This window comes from Protopterus annectens, chromosome 4.part0 (genome assembly GCF_019279795.1).
Source record: "Protopterus annectens isolate FY-2018-M chromosome 4.part0, PAN1.0, whole genome shotgun sequence".
In the NCBI taxonomy this organism is placed as follows: Eukaryota; Metazoa; Chordata; order Ceratodontiformes; family Protopteridae; genus Protopterus; species Protopterus annectens.
The window spans coordinates 334003226-334014051 of NC_056733.1; positions in this window are offsets into that span (position 1 = coordinate 334003226).

Here is a 10826-nt window from a genome sequence, read left to right on the forward strand (position 1 = left end):
AGAATGTTTTAATAACGATTGTGGAATGCAAGTTCCTGAAGACCAGACACAAGATTCCCCATATGAGCAGCAGTTAAAGAATGCATTTTTAAAAGGCAGTATTGCACCCATAAGCAGTTTTATTACAAAGCATATGGTAGACCATCGTACAAGCAGACTACAATCACTGCTTGAATATGCTAGACATGCTGAAAGGCATTTTAATAACAAAAAGAAAAAGAAAGCCCAAGTATTTGCTGTAGAGGATGGAGATGTTTATTTAGTACAGTCCGGGAAAAAGAGCAAAAAGAATGCCCAGGGAAACAAACAATCTGATCAGCAATCAGAAGACTTTGAAGGGAGAAAGAAGAGAGGTGAGTGCTTTAAATGTGGTAAGAAGGGACACCTAGCAAAGGATTGCAAGAAAAATAAGAAGGCAGCAATGGAGGATAAAAACGATGAGGGTGAGGACTGACTATATGAAAGTCAGGAATCACTAGATAGGAATAATAGAGAAGGGACAAATGAGAATGTGATAGAAAGAGCAGAGAATGTGATAGAAGAAATAGAGGAAGTACAGGAAGCGACCGATAGTGAAGAAAATGAAATATTAGACCTAGCCTTATTGAGCTTAGAGCTCTATTTAGCTGACACAAAACCATTAGTTACACTCCTGGTAGAGGGGAGGGGAGGGAAGTCAAATTTTTGTGTGATTCAGGGGCATCACGAACCCTGGTACACCCCTCCAAACTACCAGAGAATTCAGAATCACATGATTTTATACTAGTAAAAGCAGCTAATGGACAGCTGTATCGGGAGCCTCTCTCCCATAACATTACAATAACAGATCCTGTTTCAGGATTGACCCAAAAAAAACAAAATTGTTGTTTCTGCAAAATGCCCAGTAGATCTTTTAGGCAGAGATCTTATGCAACTATTTGGCATAGCAGTAGTTCCAACTATGCAGGGTATGGAAGCACAGTGACAAACTAATACTTTTTCAGTGCAAACGGAAGGTGAGACATTTTATTGGTACAGCCAGGACTTGGTTACAACCGGTCCTGGAGCAATTGCTGAAGAATTAATGAATGTAGCTATCAGTAAGTTCCCCTCCCTTTGCATTGATATACAACACCTGTTGCACTGTACTCTGTATTATTGTAATACACCAGGACCTGACAAGGAATATGAACAAGAATTGTTTAAAAATTGTGCAAACAGATTGGCACTGTGTAATCTGTACTGGGATATGAAAGGGAAAAGTGTAGTTAGCTGTTCATTACCCCAGGAGTTCTTTGCACTTTATAAATCAAATCAGTTACCACATGTTAGTTTAACAAAATAGAAAGATTTAAAATGGGTAAATCTGGGAGAAAAAGTTACCAAATGGGAAAAGCAGACAGAATCAGAACTATCAGAACAGGGAGTTCAAAGACAGAAATTAAACTGGATAACACAAACACATCCAGCTGTACACCTGCAGTCCAGCAAGGACAGTTGAAAAACCTTCTTATTAGAAGAGGAAGAAAAAGCCTTATTAGACATACCAGAAACTCTCTGGTCAACAGGAAAATCAGATGTATGACTTATTCGCACAGCAGGACCAGTTACTATCACACCAAAGTCAGCATTTAGACCACAGAAAAGACAGTACCCCTTAAGAAAAGATGCAGAGGCAGGTATTAAACCTATCATAGCAGCTTTGCTTAAGAAGGGAATACTGGTGGAATCTCCTGATTCGCCATGTAACACACCCTTATTCCCAGTTAAAAAAGCAAATGGAGAATGGCGTATGGTCCAAGATTTACAAGCTGTAAATGACGCAGTAATTTCAAGAGCACCTACGGTGCCAGATCCACACACCTTGTTAAATGATTTAAAACCTCAACAGAAGTATTTTTCTGTGGTAGATATCAGCAATGCGTTCTTTTCAATACCGATATACCCTGACAGCCAGTATTGGTTTGCATTTACATTTCAGGGGAAGCGGTATACATATACGTGATTACCACAGGGATATTGTAAAAGCCCAACAATATTCTCGCAAGAGATGGCAAGTAATTTAGCGGGATTTACCCCACCGAAAGGTAGTCAAATTTTACCTTATGTTGATGACATCCTGCTGGCTGCCCCCACCCAGCAAGATTGTAAGGAAGATACTGTAGCATTATTGAAATTTTTAGCCACTGAAGGACTCAAAGTGAGCAAAAATAAATTGCAGCTTTGGAAAAAACAAGTTAAATACCTTGGATATGTAATATCCAAAGATGGAAGAACATTAGATGAGGACAGAAAAATAGCGATTTTACAAGCACCAAAACCTACAACCAAGAAGGAAATGATGTCCTTCCTGGGTACAACTAATTTTTGTCGAAGCTGGATCCCAAACTATGCTTTGGAATCTGGACCATTAGACAACTTGATTTTTAAGAAGCCTATGGCAGCACAAGATTTAATACAATGGACACCAGAAGCAGAATTAGCTTTCTGTAAACTGAAGCAATTGATAGCATCATCATTAGTTTTAGGATTGCCAAACTATCATAAACGATTTTTCCAAACTGTAGATTGCAAACAAGGTTGACTCAACAGCATGGGGACAAGCAACGACCCATTGCTTATCATTCATCACAACTGGACCCAGTGGCACGGTCTCTACCCCACTGTGTACAAGCAGTAGTTGCAGTTGCAATGGCAGTGCAGGCTTCAGCCTCAGTAGTGTTATTCCACCCTCTCACATTGAGAGTGCCTCATGCAGTCGCAATTATTTTACTGCAAGAAAAAGTAGCATATCTTTCCCCTGCTAGGCATCTTTCTTGTATGACTATAGTGCTGAGCCAACCTCACATGACAATTGAACGATGTACAACTTTGAATCCGTCTACCTTGCTCCTAACTCCTGCAGATGGCACACTTCATAGCTGCCTGCAGGTAATTGAGCAAACGACACTACCTAGAAAAGACCTCACGGATGTTCCCTTGGATGATGCTGAGGTGACATATTATGTGGACGGCTCATGCAGAAAGAGTCCTACAGGACAGAACCTAACAGGTTATGCAGTAGTTCCTGATACTGAGATTGTAGAAGCAAAACCTTTACCACATAGCTTATCTGCACAAGCAGCAGAGTTGATTGCCTTGACACAAGCATGTACCTTAGCAAAGGGTAAAAAAGTGAACATTTTTACAGACAGCCAGTAGCCTTTTTCTACTGTACATATTTTTGCACAGCAGTGGAAAAATCGAGGAATGGTGACATCTACTGGAAAACCGATTAATCATGCACAATTTATTTTAGATTTGTTAGAATCTATACAGTTATCTCAGAAAGTAGCTATTTGTAAATGCATAGCTCACACTAAACAACAAGATAGGATTTCAAAAGGCAATGCGAGAGCTGACACAGCTGCAAAGCAAGCAGCCTCAGAAGCATTTTTTTTGAACGAGGAATTACAACCTTCTGAGATTTTAGACTTAGAAATGTTGAAAACAATGCAGACACTTACTACACGAGCTGAAAAACAAAAATGGGAAAGACGAGGAGCAATTCTCGAGAAAGGGCTGTACATCTCCAAAGAGGGAAAACCAATATTACCATCTAATTTATTTAGATATGCAGCTTTGTTGAGCCATGGGCAGTGCCATGTCTCAACAGGGGGGATGGTACAGTTAGTAAACCGGGTATTCACTACCTATGGATTTACAAATTACACTAAAAAATTTTGCCTGTCATGCCACACTTGTAATAAACATCATGCACAAGGGGCATTAAAGCCCAAGCAAGGGAGTTTCCCTACACCACCATATCCGTTTCATACTATCTGTATGGATTTCATAGAATTGAGCAAATGTGAAAATAAAAAGTACTGCCTTGTCATTGTGGATATGTTCTCCAAATGGGTGGAGGCCTTTTCGACCAGTAAACCAGATGCAGCCACCATGGCAAAGACCCTAGTTAAAGAAATTATTCCTAGATTTGGCATACCGGAAAGGATCTACAGTGACAATGGTACACATTTCATAAACCAAACTATACAACAGCTGAGCCGGTATTTTGGGATTTCTTTAAAAAATCACTGTGCATATCACCCTCAATCTGCAGGGTTAGTAGAGAGGCACAATGGAGTTTTAAAGAATAAGCTTAGAAAACTCATGAGTGACACACAGAAGAACTGGGTGTACTGTCTGCCCCTGACACTGTTGAGCATGAGAACTGTTCCGAATGCAAAAGGACTGACACCTTTCGAAAAGATTTTCTGAAGGGCTTATTATATACCTCAGTGGAAACCTCTCATGCCTGCAGACCAGGAAGCAGATTGGACACTTGCAGAGTACATGAGGAGTATGCTAAATAACAAACATTTTTTACAGTTTAATTCTGTTTCAGATAAAGACCAAACCGAACCATCCAAAGTGGCAGTAGCCCCAGGCACGTGGGTCTGGGTGAAGACAATCAAAAAGAAGAATTGGACAACACCAAAGTGGGAAGGTCCATATCAAGTACTGCTGAGCATGCCCACAGCAGTCAAGATTGTGGAACTTTCATCTTGGATTCATTTGACACACTGTAAATTAGTTAAAAACTTTGAACTTGATAAAACTCTTGCTAACACACAGCAGCAGTAGAATGACAAGACCCAGAGATAATAGAAATGCTGAACGACTTCAGCAGTGTTGCATAATCATTTTGGTAACTGTATTAGTGACAATGTTCTTTTTGCTGTGGCTTTTGCTGTGGCCTTTCTTTTCTTCAGCCACACCAGCTAGACTGAACCAATGTGATTCAACACTTATAGACTGGCATCCGAACTTTAACACTTACCAAGCAATCAAATATGTGTATGCTGAGACTTTTCGTATTTCGAATTGTTGGATTTGCACAGCTGTACCAACAGCATACGGGGGATTATTAATGGCTGCTGTCCCCCTAGGGGTCAATGAGACCTGGGAAAACTTGATTTTTGAGACTACACATGTTAAATCTTGAGACAAAATTGCATTGTTCCTACCTGTTACACAAAAGGGAATTGTGTGTTTTTATAAGAATGATACAATTCAGGTGGGTTGGAGCAAATGTAATGTGACCATTTCTTATAAATGTTATATTAAAACTAAAAATGCAGAAACAATCTGTGATGCAGATTATGACTCATACTTTGAGTCCTTGCATAAAACTGTTAGTGAAGTACAACATAATCCTGTTCTTTTAAAGCAACTGTCTATTATAGATAAGAAAATGTTTCATGCAGGGAAAGTGTATATCAATACTAAAGTACAAAAATGTTATTTTGTGTGTGGGAAAAAGGCATATAAATGGTTGCCTGAGAATTGGTCCGGCAGTTGTTTTTTGGGTTACCTGGTCCTGGCCATACGACACACTACAACTTTACCTCATGGGAGAATTTGAAATGTCAGAGATGTTGCAAATAAACCTGGAAATCCAATCAAGAAACCTGAGAATCCGATGGGACAGATCGAAGCAGGCTGGAGAAACCATAACTCCGTGAAAGACAAGAGTAAACTAACACACATGGACTTGAGTGACACTATTATATCCTGGGCGGGCATAGCCCCTGCATATGGTGCAGTTAAATCAATTTGGGAACTGAGAAAACTATCCAAACTTCTCGAGGTTATGAGCAGTGCAACTTTTTCAGCTCTCGAATTAATAACTGATGAACTGAATGCAATGAGAACTGTGGTACTTCAAAACTGCATGGCTCTTGACTTCACCCTAGCGGCGAGAGGTGGTATGTGTGCTTTAATCAAAGACGAGTGCTGTTCGTTTATACCTGATAATAAACATGAAATTAACGACCACTTGGAGGTGATTCAGCAAGTGTCAGACATGACCAGGCCAGGCCCAAACCCACTGATGGACTTTTTCCAGAAATTGTTTGGGGGGTGGGGTTCCATCCTAATGAACATATTGATTGCCATTTGTGTGGGAATACTACTGTTAGGAGCATGTGTTTGCTGTGGCATTCCCTGCATGAAAAGATTAATCAAAGATTTTATAGATATATCAGTTTCTGAGATTTTGTATCAAAGTAATGAAATTGAAGAACTGTTGAAGAATGAAACACTTTCATAAGTTTAAACTGAATTACTCTCTTAGCTACAAATCCACAAAGGAAGAGGTTAGGAGAAGAAGCAAACTGTTTATGCTTTTGAAAATAGAATAAAAAGTATTAACAAGAGGGAAATGTTAGAAAAATATGTATTAACATATGTGTATAGTGCTTATTATAAGTAAGTAAGATTAACACATGTTTATTCTATATGCAAGCATTAGTTCTGTTTGAAACTGCAAATATGCTTTTCTGAAATTGTGCTTTCTGACACTGCAAGATGCACTCTGACCTAATTTGCTAGCACAGCAAAATACATGTTTATGCCTTTGGAAATGTACTGAGAAGCAGGTGATTATCTGCTAGGTCAGGAAATTGTATAAAGAATAATACTGTATTCTGTAGATCCATTCATTATGAACAATAAGCTCTGTTTGTGTTGATGAAAAAAGTGCACAGCTGCAAAGAAGTTAGATACTAGAAACAATAGACTGCTTCAGAAATCTGTACTTGCATTATGCTTGAATTAACCATAGTACCTTGACTTGTAACATAACATGGAAAGAAAAGTTATAATCAACCGGTGGTCGTCAAGGCCATCCTGTTTACTGAAAAATCTTGTTTAAACTTTGTAGAGTCAGCTGAAACTGTGTGAGAATAACTGTAAGGTAACAAATATATGGACTGGTGATCTGCTACGTCAGTCGTAGTCTGCAATGTCTTGAAAGAAAGGTATATTAATTGTGACACTTCCTTATTTTAGTTAGACAAACTCTGTATCTGCATTTTTGTCTCCTTGCGCAAGAATAAAGAAACCTGAACTGAACTTTATGCTGATTGGTCTTTGAAGTATTTTCATTTAACATTTTGTGTGTTTGTGTGTGTGTAATATGTGTGCATACAATGAATTTATAATAAACAAAGTAGCATCTCACACACACACACACACACACACACACACACACACACACACACACACACACACACATTCTCCTTAACTTAGTGAAGTAGCACCACACACCCATATTCTCCTTACTTAGTGAAGTAGTGTCTCTCTCACACACACACACACACACACACACACACACACACACACTCACACATGCACACATATTCTTCTTACTTAGTGAAGTAGTGTTGAACTCACGGCAGTATACATACATAAAATAAATACTTCTCCTTACTTAATGAAGTAGTGTTGAGCCCACTGCTCCAGTAAACATCCACTTAGTACTACTTGGCTCCATTCCTTATTGTGAGGGTGGACAAGAACAGGACGTTAACGGACCGGAAAAGTGTCATCCGGGGCAGATTGCCCCTCATTTGGGTGGACAAGAACAGGATGTCAACGAACCGGAAAAGTGCCGCCCAGGGTGGATGCCACTCACCCCCCATCCCAGCTACACTACTGGTTCCTTTGGGTTATGGTTATAGTTTAACTTCTGACTGACTTCAGTTTTACCTGCTCCTGAAACTACTCAATATTCATCCACTACCTAGCGACAAAATATACTGTGTGTCATACGTCAACTGTACAGATTTTCACAGAATGTCCAGATATTCTTGATGTTCCTCATAAAATCTGTGGTGTTCTGGGAAATCGTGGAGGACTAAATTCACTATTAAATGACCACATAATGACATGTAATTGAGTTTCAGACTTCATATCCTTCAGAAAATGTATGCTAACACAAATCCTGTTATTCTAGCAGTTTTCTAAATTTATAAGAGCGATATTTAAAAATTTGTCCCTATTTTTGTGCCTTTGTCTCCAAATTATTTTAGGCTTTGTCCAGATTTCTTGTGGTAAGAGGTTTGGTGACATTACTTCACTAAGTAAGAAGACTATGCATGTGTGTGTGGTGTTTGTGGCACTACTTCACTTAAGTAAAGAGAATGTGTGTGTGTCTGTGTAAAACACCCCAGCTAGATATACTTGGTGGTTAGTGTTACTCAGGTTCAAACCCTGTATCTTGTATACAAGAAACAAGAGCCTGAATTCTCTACCTATTCAAAGAGTTGAGTCCATGGCTCTCAGCTGTCCAGATTTTCACAGAATGCTAGATATGTCTGGCTCATACTTTTGGTCTGTTCCTCTTAAAAGTTGTGGTTTTCTTGCAAATCAGTGAGAACTGAATTCACTAAATAATGATAGCCATTTAAGTTTCAGTCTTCTTATCTTTCAGAAAATGCATGGTAACACAAAACATTTTATTCTAGCAGCTTTGTAATATTATACAAGCAATGTTTGAAATGTGTCCCTGGTTTTGGGCCTTTGTCCCCCTCGCAATAAGTTTTGGCTGTTTGCAGATTTATTGTGCTGCAGCGTTGAGAGATATAGTTGAGTGTCAAGTGGATTTTACAAGGAACTGAGAGTGTCAAGATAATAGAAATTTAGTGCTGCTTATACAAAGTCTGCTTGCATTTTTAGCAGCACAACAGATGGTATACTTATTCTTGATACAGAAGGATGTGGGTGCTACTCCCACAATATGTAGATGGATTGCTGATACTGTACTGTGTTGTACTTTAAAGGGGTGGATACTGCGGTCCTGAAAATGTCCTCCTTTGGAGAAGATACCAAATAACTACAAACCTGTTATTAATTTGCCATCCATTCCTTATTGCAATATTATTAGCTTATCATGTTTTTTAATGTAACATAGGCAATTTATTCTTCGAGGGCAACAGGCCCTTTATTTGTAGATAAAACAATTAAATATAAAGTTGTTCACTAGCAGCAAACTCTTCATTAGTTACAGATCTCTTTAATGTGGAATTATGTACATATTTACTGATATTGGTGGATTATAATGACCGAAGTTGTAGACTTTTATGATGGAAATGTTCTGAATTGGGCTGTTTTCTCATTATTGGTTCATACATTTTTGTTTAATTGCTTATGGAAAAAATGTTCAAAACAATAAATTTAAAACATGCTGAAACAAGTATGCTGTATTATACAATTAATATAATTTAATATAATCAGGAAGGTGAATCAATGAACACATGTATGTTTGCATGGTCCTAAATATGTGGCAAGGAGCCCATGATTTGAAAACAGCCCAAAGGTAAACTTTATTCACCAATGGCCAGACGCATTTTCTGTGAATCTGGGTTTCAATCGGTGGTGTAGCTAGTGGGGTGCGAGAGGGGTGATCCGCCCTGGGGGTTACATTTTAAATAACGAGAAGATAGTTTTTGTTTTTGGTCTAGTGGCTGATGAGAAAAGGCGGAAGTCAGGTGGTGCTGTGGTGGCTTTCTGATTGGCTGATTTGCACACCATAACGCATGCACACAGCAGCAGCAGCAGGCCAGCAGGCAGCCCCTTTGATGGTTCACAGTGTTGGAAAAATAGCGGGAACCCGGAGCCAGGAAAAATATACAAAAAAGGACATGTAGTGCTACAAGAGATTTTTAATTGATTTATTGTTGTCTAAATGGATGCTTTGTATGGCTTAACACACTTTATCAGAAGGCTTGAGTGCTCACAGCTTATATGCATTCTTCTGAAAATTAGGTCTTCATCTTTTATTTAAAAAGCACTGTCATTCAGAAAGATTATTGCTGCCACTTTTATGTCAGGCTGTGCGGGGCCAAAAAACTTCAATGACTTATTTAATATATAATGAAACATTTGTTTGTATGTCACAGGAATAAATGAATTTGATTTACTGTTTTCAAACTATCATGTTTAAACTAGAAGCGTTTGGATACAACTGTGACTTTATAATACTATGCAGTCTTTCAAAATATAATATTGCAAGTGAAAAACAGGCTGTTCAGTAAAAATGAACATTTTCATTACAGTTTTAACTAAAATGAAGCATGTGGCTTTTGGGCTTTTTCACAGAGATGTAATAATCAGACCTTATTCTTGGTTTTAGTACAAAGGTTATTAAAAACGAGCAGCAGCAACAGACTTAAAAACGACAGTACAAAAGTGTGTATAGCATGCATGTGTGTGTGTGTGTGTGTGTGTGTGTGTGTGTGTGTGTGTGTGTGTGTGTGTGTGTGTGTGTGTGTGTGTGTGTGTGTATGTGTCTGTGTATGTGTGTGTAATGTAAACTGTGTTGTAATCGGAATTACCTATTTACTTGTTTTATATGTCTGTTCATAGGTTCATAGGTTCATACTAGGCTATCTGCCCTAGGGCATTTATAAGCCTAGCCAGAGTGTGTTTGGCTTTCGCCACCCATTTTAAATTAATTTTGCTATGCCCTTTTTTGAGGGTAGTATACTGTGCCTCTGTCTAACAGTGACACAGAAGTGATACACGGGGTAAACCTACGATCTCCCTTCCACTCATCAAGATTCCTCTTGAAGAGAGTCAATGAGGGACTCTGCCTAACCTGGACTGGGATTTTATTCCAGAGTGAAGGGAGCCTCTGGGTTATGAATCTGTCCCTCCAGCATGTCCTATTTATTTCAGTGCTGAGGTTCAAGTCTCTCGAGCGCATAGCTCGATGGGATTTCGATTTTCTGAGGTGCAGCATGTCCATTAATTCCGGGTTGGATATGGCTTTATACGTCAGGCACAGATCACCTCTGAGCAGGCTGGAGTTTCTTTAACCGGGCAGCATATGGCATCTGTTTCAGCCCTATGATCCTCTTGGTGAGGTACTTTTGGGGTCTTTCCAGTTGCTGCAGGTGTCTGGTAAGGTACATCCCAAAAGGGACATTGTACTCAATTATGGGCCTGATGAGGGATGAGTAAAGAGGCACGATGACCTCCCCTGAAATAGATGTGAATCCCTTCATGATTAGGTGGGCTAT